The 8874-nt window shown below is 39.4% G+C and overlaps 1 non-coding gene across 1 annotated transcript; it reads left to right on the forward strand.

The window, feature by feature from the left end:
- Positions 1-482: 482 nt before the first annotated feature.
- LOC122049796 lies at positions 483-588 on the forward strand. Its single transcript, XR_006131053.1, has one exon. It is a non-coding gene; the product is annotated as a small nucleolar RNA R71 (small nucleolar RNA).
- Positions 589-8874: the final 8286 nt, after the last annotated feature.

Genomic DNA, 8874 nt, shown 5'->3' on the forward strand with positions numbered 1-8874 from the left:
ATGGAACCGAGTTCTTGTGATCTTCTATTATTCTTCTCCTCAATTCTAAACATGTCGTTCTTCAGAAGTTCTTCATGATTTTTCCACTTCTCAACCCAACATCATCACACTTTTCATTGGATCTTGACTGTGTAGGAGGGGGATCTTCTTTAAACCATTTTGAAACAATACTATCAAGCTTTGCCCCAAATGTTTGAACTCCTCACTTGTGACTTGTGAATTTCAACATTTTTAGGTGGTTGAATTTCATTTTGTTTGACAGCTCTCTTACATTTATGGCTTGCACTCCTTGAATATCTGAGGGAAATTCCATCCAACTTTTGTTCGACCATTCATGGAGGTTCAATGTCACTTGATCAATTAACGAATAAGCTTCATCTACACTTTTGTCAATAAAAGAACCTCCAGCTGATGAATCCAATAAAGTCTTGTCTGAGAAAGAAATTCCCCCATAGAATATGTGCAAAATCAACCATTTTTCAAAACCATGATGAGGGCACTGTCTTTGAAGACTCTTGAATCTATCCCATGCTTCAAAAAATGATTCTCCATATGCTTGAGAAAAATTTGTTATGCAATTCCTCATATACGCTGTTCTACTTGGAGGGAAAAAATGATTCAGAAATTACTTCTCCAATTGTTCCCAACTTGTGATGCTTTGAGGACAGAGAGAATATAGCCAAGTCCTTGCTTTATCCTTGATACTGAAAGGAAATGTCATCAATCGAACTGCATTTGCTGATACTCCTTCACATTTCATCAAATCACAAATCTCTAAAAATGTTTCAAGATGCAGATAAGGACTTTCTGATACTTTTCCTCCAAATTTGTGACCTTGTATCATGAAAATTATCTCTGGGTCTAGTTGGAAACTTTCTACTTCAATTTGAGGTTGCACAATGGGAGATAAAAATCTTGCAGAAAAGGGTGTAGAAAAATTTCTCATGGTCCTGCTTGACATGTTAGTGCTCATGGATATTCAAGAAGAAAAAGAAAATTATCAAGAATCAAAAACAAGAAATAAAATGCAATATGAAAAGCAAGAAAGCAAATGCAGTATTTAAATTGCAAGAAAGAAAGTGCATAATGAAAACAAGAAAGAAAAGAAAAAAGAAAAATGTCTAGAATAATTCATATGCTAAAAATTGCAAGATATGTTTACAAAAGAAAAGAAGAAAGAAACAAGATCAAAAGAGAAAACAGAGAAAAGTTAGATTAGAGTACTAGAAATCAAGAATGCAAAATTAGAATTAGAATTAGAATTCCAACAAAAAGAGTTGTTAAGAATGTTATTCAAGAAAGGAAAAACTTACGAAAACAGAATTCTAACAATTAGTTATAACTATGCAAATCAAAAGAAAAAAAAGAAAAATTATGTTTAGTCTAACTCAATTGATAATTCCTAATGTTATAGCGGCAACGGCGCCAAAAACTTGTTACGCTCCGCAAGTGTACGGAAATGTCGCAAGTAATATAAAAGATTATCATATCCACAGGGACTGGAATAAGCACTAGAAATGTCTCAATGCGAATTAGCTAAACAACTATCCAATCGTTTCAAAAGCAAAGTAAAGGTAAACAAATCTAATATTAAAGATCAACAAACAAGAGTTTAGTGTTTTGGGTTATGATAAAGGGAGATTCTAGGAGTTTCGGTTTCTTTGTAAGATTTCTTGAATGTAAATGGTTCACCAATTCTTATCCCTCAATTTCTAAACATGTAGAAAGTCACTGGTTCCCTCTTGCAATAGACAACCGGCTAAGGACTGAGAAATGTATCTAAATAGGTCTAATTAGACATGAACCTACGTTGTCCTTACACAGAAGCGCACCTATTACTATGCCTTCCTCGGATATCAACGTAAAAGCCCACGGCTTATCAATCTATTCAAGATACAAGAAGCTAATCATAAAATCCATCCTACTCTCTTGAATATTCCTATTTCCTCTTCAAGATTGTCTCTCAAACGTCCTTACACGGGCTTGCACCTGTCACGTGGATCCCTCGGATGATCGAGTGAGAGTTTATCTTTACAAAGTCCATAAGAAATCCAAACAATCAATCAAGAATGAGAATTAAGCACAAATCACCATTAATCATTCAAGATCTAATTGATACAAGCAAGATAATGTCATTGAAACAAGAAAATGACAAATCCATATGAGTTTACATCAATCCATCATACAAATACTCCCTTAATCCTAGAATACAAGATCTACTCCATGAATCGAGGAAGAAAACCCGAAGAAATAGAGATTAAAAGCATTCCTTGAATCCCCCAATCCAAGAAACCAAGAAAAGGGAGAGAGAAAACTTATCTACAAAGAAGCTTCGTCTTCGGATCCAATCCACGCTCCGGAGTCGAAATCGTCGAGATCTTCCTTAGAATCGCCCAGAAATCCTCCCAAGAATGGGAGGAAACCACCAAATCTTGCTTTCTCCCAAAGGGGGAGAGATCCCCTTTCAATTCATGAAGAAGGGTTTAAATAGAGGAGGGAATCGGGCGCCACACGGCCCCGTGACACGGCCGTGTGAGATTCACACGGCCATGTCCTCTGCCAAACTGCACGGCCGTGTGACACACGGCCAAACCTTCTGCTCTCTGGAAATGCTACACGGCAGTGTGGTGCACACGCCACACCTGCTTGGTCTCTGGAAGTCTCACACTGTAGTGTAGATCCATGTAAGGCTTCTGCTCTGGGTGGCTTCAAATCTTGACACGGCCGTGTGAGGTCCACACGGCCATGTCATCTTCCTCTTCTGTTGGTGCCAAACTCCACACGGCCCGAGCTCCATCCCAGTGCATGGCCGTGTGAGGTACACGGCCCGGTGCTTTCTCCCTTCGTTTCCTCCAATGCATGCCCAAAGATGTAGATTCTTCACCAAATCGACTCCTGTGTACAGAAAATGCACAAAAAGCAGATATCCGAACCAAAAGAGTAAATATGCTAAATGGAAAGCTGGAAGTATAAAAATGCATAGATCAAGCATGCTCAAAGTATGTAAATGTGCGTAAAAACATGCATAAAGGAGTATATAATCTACGCACATCAGAGACTAATACACTCATAATAAGAAGGAGCCCAAAAATGTAATTTGGGATTAGTGCGGTAGTTGAATAATAGTTCTCTAGTGGAATGAATTATTATTGATAAAATTAAGTTGTGTGTTCGGGGCGAACACGGGATGCTTAATTTTATCGGGAGACCAAAACCAACTCCTCTTCTCGGTCCCTATCGTAGCCTCTTATTTATAGAGTACTATACCCACCTATACCCACCTTCGTACCCATGATATAGGGGTCGGCCAAGCTAGCTTGTGGTTCAAGCTAGGGCCGGCCAAGCCTTGATTCATGGGTGGCCGGCCCTAGCTTGAACCCAAGCTTAGGTGGCCGACCCCCATTAAATTAAAAGGAATTTTAATTTAAATATTTCTTATGTGAAAGATATAATTTATTGGAGAGATTAAAAATTAAAATATCTCTTTTAAAAGGATCTACAAAAGATTAAAGAAAGAGATTAGATCTCTTTCCTTATTTGTAGATTGGAAAGATATTTTATTTTTCTTCTTTATAAATTATTCACATGTAGAATAATTAAAATTATAGAAATTTATTTTTATCAACCATGAAGGGATTTTAAAAGGAAATTTTATTTTTTTAAAATTTCCGAAGACAAATAAGGAATTTTAATTGGTGATTGAAATTGCTTTGTTTGGTCTTGTTGATTTGGCCGGCCATATACAATTGATTAGGAAATTTTATTTAATTTTTCTTAATTAATTGTTATCAAGGAAAGTTAAGGAAATTTTATTGTAATTAAATTTCCTTATTTGCCAAAGCCAAGGAATATAAAAGAAGGGGTTGAGGTGCCTTCATGAGACACAACTTTTTTTATTCTCTCCCTCTTTTCCTTGGTGTTGTGGCAGGCCATCTTCTCTCCATCTCTTCCTCTTTGTGGTGGCCAAAACCCTCTCTTGCTTGGAGTTCTTGTGGTGGCCGGATACTACTTGGAGAAGAAGAAGAAGAAGGAGAGAAAGCTTTCATCCCTTGGAGTTTGGTTGGTGTTTTTCCTTCATCCTTGGTGAAGCTTTTGATTTGGCCGAACCTAGCAAGGAGGAGAAGAAGGTGCTTTGGTGGTTTCTCATCTTGGAAGATCGTTGCCCACACAGTGTTCCAGGTTAGAAGAGGAATACGGTAGAAGATCAAGAGGTCTTTCTAAAAGGTATAACTAGTATTTATCCTTTTCGCATCATACTAGTTATTTTTGGAAATAAATACCAAATACAAGAGGCATACGATTCTAGTATTTCGAATTTGTTTTCGATATTGTGTTCTTTGTTTTTCTTTTCCTTGTGATTTGATTGTTCTTTTCGGTTAACCTAAAGTTATTTTAGGAAATTAAATATTAACTTTCCTTTAAAGGCTTTGTCTAGTCGGTGGTGGTTGTTCCCATATCCAAGAAAGTCTTGTGCCTCGCCACGTCAGTACTGGGAGCCAATTTTGGAAACTAATATTTAATGGAATTAATAACCTAGGTGATTTGGATCAAACATGTTAAGTTCCGCAGGAGATCCAAGTCAAAACCTAAAAGAACAAATAGATTAAACTTTGGATCAACCGTGTTAAGTTCCGCAGGCGATCCAAGTTTAATTTAAAAGAACACATGGTAGCTAGGAAAAGGTTCAGACCTTTGTACAAAATTTTTGTACAGTGGAACCATTAGGTTTTCCGAGTAGCAACCAATAGGCTTCTGTTGTAGAATCAGCTACTGTATCCTGCTTCGAACTCTTCCAGCTGACAGCACCACCTTTAATGCAAAATACGAACCCCGACTGTGATCTATAGTCATCCTGGTCGGTCTGGAAGCTAGCATCACTGTAACCCTTTACAGCTACCTCATCATCGCCTCCATATATCAAGAAATATTCTTTAGTCCTTCTTAAGTACTTAAGAATATTCTTGACCGCTATCCAGTGACTTTCACCTGGATCTGACTGGTATCTGCTCGTCATGCTCAAAGCATACGAGACATCAGGTCGAGTACATAGCATGGCGTACATGATCGATCCTATGGCTGAGGCATAAGGGATCTGATCCATTCAGTCTCTCTCCTCTCTAGAAGAGGGACCTTGAGTGTTCGAAAGACTCACGCCATGTGACATAGGCAGAAATTCCTTCTTCGAGTTCTGCATGGCAAACCGTAGGAGTACCTTGTCAATTTATGTACTCTGACATAGGCCAATCAATCTCTTAGATCTATCTCTATAGATCTGTATCCCTAGAATGCGGGATGCCTCACCTAAGTCCTTCATTGAGAAGCAACTCCCTAGCCAGGTCTTGACAGACTGAAGCATAGGGATGTCCTTCCCAATGAGTAGTATGTCATCCATATACAATATGAGGAAGACAACTATATCACCTACAACCTTCTTGTAGACACAAGGCTCATCTTCGTTCTTGATGAAACCAAACTGCTTCATCGAATCGAAGATTCCAGCTCCGAGAAGCTTGCTTTAGTCCATAAATGGACCTATGCAGCTTGCATACTCTGCTAGAATGCTGTGGATCTACAAAACCCTCAGGTTGTGTCATGTACACATCCTCGAGTAGGTTTCCATTCAGAAACGCAGTTTTGACATCCATCTGCCAGATCTCGTAATCCTGGTAAGCTGCAATAGCAAGCATGATCCGAATGGACTTAAACATCGCAACTGGAGAAAAGGTTTCATCATAGTCAATACCATGAATCTGCTTGAAACCTTTAGCTACCAAGCGACCCTTATAGATAAGTCCATCCATGTCAGTCTTTCTCTTAAAGACCCACTTACACCCTATGGGTTTTACCCCTTCAGGTGGATCAACCAAAGTCCATATTTTGTTGGTGTACATGGATTCCATCTCGGATCTCATGGCCTCTAGCCATTTCTCGGAATCTGGTCTCATCACAGCTTCCTGATAGGTGGTAGGATCATCCCCTATGAGCACAACGTCATCATAGTCAGACAAGAGAAATGAGTATCTCTCAGGCTGACGACGTACCCTATCAGACCTGCGAAGAGGTATGTCTACTTGAACTGGTTGTTGTTCCTCAACTCTTTGTGGAACAACATCATCCACAACACTTTGTCGTTCCAGTTCAATTTCCATCGAGGCATCAGTGCTATCATTCGCATCTTGAACTTCTTCAAGATCGAACGCGCTCCCACTAGTCTTTCTAGAAACAAAGTCCCTTTCTAGAAAGACCCCAGTCTTTGTCACAACTACCTTGTGCTGACTGGGAATGTAGAAGTAATATCCCTTAGTTTCCTTGGGATATCCAATCAAGTAGCACTTGTCAGATTTGGGTCCTAATTTGTCTGAGACTTGATGTCAACGTAAGCCTCACAACCCCAAATCCTCATGAAAGACACCTGGGCATCTCTCCCAGTCCATATCCTATATGGTGTCTTTATCACGGCCTTTGATGGAACTCGGTTGAGTATAAAAGCTGTCGTGTCTAGAGCATAGCCCCAAAGGTATGTCGGAAGATCTGTGTGACTCATCATAGATCGTACCATATCTAATAGGGTACGATTCCTCCTTTCGGATACACCATTCCACTGTGGTGTTCCAGGAGTAGTGAGTTGGGATAGAATCCCACACTCAGCTAGGTAGTCACGAAACTCATGGCTAAGGTATTCTCCACCTAGATCTGATCGAAGTATCTTAATACTCTGGTTCTGTACTTCATTCTTGAATTCTTTGAACTTTTCAAAGGATTCAAACTTATGTGTCATCAAGTACACATAACCATATCTACTGAAGTCATCAGTAAATGTGATGAAGTACATATAACCACCTCTAGCAGCGACATTGAAAGGGCCACATACATCACTATGTATAAGTCCTAACAAATCAGTCGCTCTCTCGCTGTGCCCACTAAAGGGAGTCTTGGTCATCTTGCCTCGTAGGCATGACTCGCATATCTCATATGATTCAAAATCAAATGAGTCCAGCAAACCATCCTTATGGAGTTGGGTTAAGCGCTTGTCATTTAAATGACCTAAGCGACAGTGCCAGAGGTAGGTTTGGTTTAGGTCATATGACTTGAACCTCTTGGTATTTATGTTATAGATAGGGCTTTCAAGGTCTAGAATATAGAGTCCGTTTATCAGAGGTGCACTACAATAGAACATATTGTTTAAATAGACGGAACAACATTTGTTCTTTATTGTAAACGAGAAACCTTTCTTGTCCAAACAAGAAACTGATATAATGTTCTTAGTTAATGCAGGCACATAACAACAATCATCTAATTCTAGTACAAGCCCAGAGGGTAGAGATAGATAGTAAGTTCCTACAGCAATAGCAGCAACCCATGCTCCATTGCCTACTCATAGGTCTACCTCACCCTTCGTCAATGCCCTGCTATTTCTCAGCGCTTGTACATTAGTACAAATATGCGAAGCACATCCGGTATCTAATACCCACGATGAAGAAATAGAGAGGTTGACTTCTATAACATGTATACCTGAAGTAGAAATCTTATTTCTCTTCTTCTTAAGATCTTCTAGGTATTCTTTGGAGTTCCTCTTCCAGTGCCTTGCTTGTCCTTGATATAGGTGACAAAGATGTTCAATCATATCATAAGCGCCCATCAACTCATGTTGCTTCTGAAGCTCAGAGTTCATGGTCGCGAGCATAAGACAGGACACATCTAATGCGTCATCTTGATGCTTCTCGTAAGCATCTCGGTCTGCTCGTGTGGTAGTGGCAGGAGGAGCCTCCAGAATGGGCTGCTCCAGAACGTACAGTTTACATTCTAGAGTGAGAACTATTCTCAAGTTCCTGTACCAGTCTAGGAAATTCGCTCCGTTGAGCTTGTCCTTCTTAAGGACAGAACGCAGGGAGAAGGTGTTCGTGTTTGACGTCATGGAAATTCTACAACAGAAAGAAATGCAGAAATAAATATCATATTCTTTTAAATCATTTAAATAGGCCTTTAACTAAATGATGCTCCCACTAAATTCTATAATTTTGTGGGACAAGATCCACATCATACTAACCCTTGAGTTAGCTTTGGCTAATACGCCCAAGATTTAGTATGATCGGTAGGTAATGATTACCAATTACATCTCTATGCAACTCTTGTTTATAGGATCAATATCCGCATTTATATTAAAACTCGAGTTAGCTTTGGCTAATACGCCCGAGAGTTAATATAAACGTGATTTTGTCCTACCTTTCCAACCATTGGATAAATGCCTATAGTTAAACTCAATCCAATTGAGTTAACTAGTTACTCAATCTAATTGAGTTGTACTCACCCATGCGTTGATAGGAGGGACCAAGATTGTCCCTCCGTACCCTACCAAGATAATATGTGTTGCTCTGCTTTGGCAAATTCAACAACACATGTGATCGAGGTAGTGATTCGATCGAGTTGATTAGTGCATTTTACGAGTTGATTCGATCGAGATCTAATCTAATCGAGAAGGGTGCATCTTGTACACGATGTAGATCTAATCTAATCGTAAGAGTGCATCTTGTGCACGATTTAGATCTAATCTAATCATAAGGCACTAATTAATTACTTAATTAAACATGCATCACATACACAAATAATTAATTAAATTTTGTGATTATGTCATGGCCCTACTACAATCTTCTCAAGCCAATGAGAAGATCGGATGATCAACCTAAGGTCAACAGCTTCTCAAGCTCCATCCTTTGACCACCTTGTGTTGCGCGCGCCCTCCTCGTAACTCCGTCTCGAGTGGACCTTCCACAGCTCCAATTTTGTACATTACAATTTTGAAACTCGAGTTACATTCGAGTCTAAATCTAATTTACAACCAGAATATAAGAGAAAGGCACGACGCGCAGGTCACGA

The sequence above is a fragment of the Zingiber officinale genome, chromosome 2B (genome assembly GCF_018446385.1).
Source record: "Zingiber officinale cultivar Zhangliang chromosome 2B, Zo_v1.1, whole genome shotgun sequence".
In the NCBI taxonomy this organism is placed as follows: domain Eukaryota; kingdom Viridiplantae; phylum Streptophyta; class Magnoliopsida; order Zingiberales; family Zingiberaceae; genus Zingiber; species Zingiber officinale.